Consider the following 457-nt stretch of genomic DNA (forward strand, 5'->3'; position numbering starts at 1 on the left):
CCCAGGCTGGAGTGCAATGGCGCGATCTCGGCTCACCGCAACCTCCGCCTCCTGGGTTCAGGCAATTCTTCTGCCTCAGCCTCCTGAGTACCTGGGATTACAGGCATGCATCACCATGCCCAGCTAATTTTTTTGTATTTTTAGTAGAGACGGGGTTTCACCATGTTGACCAGGATGGTCTCGATCTCTTGACCCCGTGATCCAGCCGCCTCGGCCTCCCAAAGTGCTGGGATTACAGGCTTGAGCCACCGCGCCCGGCCCAGGAGGTATTTTCTTTAATGTTATATCTCTGGTGCCTAGAATGGGACCTAGCACACAGTAGATGCCCAATAAATATTTGTTGAATCAATAAATGGATCCCATTCTCTCTGTCCCTACTGCTTCTACCCTGATGAAGGCATCACTGGTCACCTAGCCTTCATTCTTCCTCCCTTTCAAAACATTTTCCATCCAGCAG

The sequence above is a fragment of the Cebus imitator genome, unplaced genomic scaffold (genome assembly GCF_001604975.1).
Source record: "Cebus imitator isolate Cc_AM_T3 unplaced genomic scaffold, Cebus_imitator-1.0 Scaffold71, whole genome shotgun sequence".
NCBI classification, from domain to species: Eukaryota; Metazoa; Chordata; class Mammalia; order Primates; family Cebidae; genus Cebus; species Cebus imitator.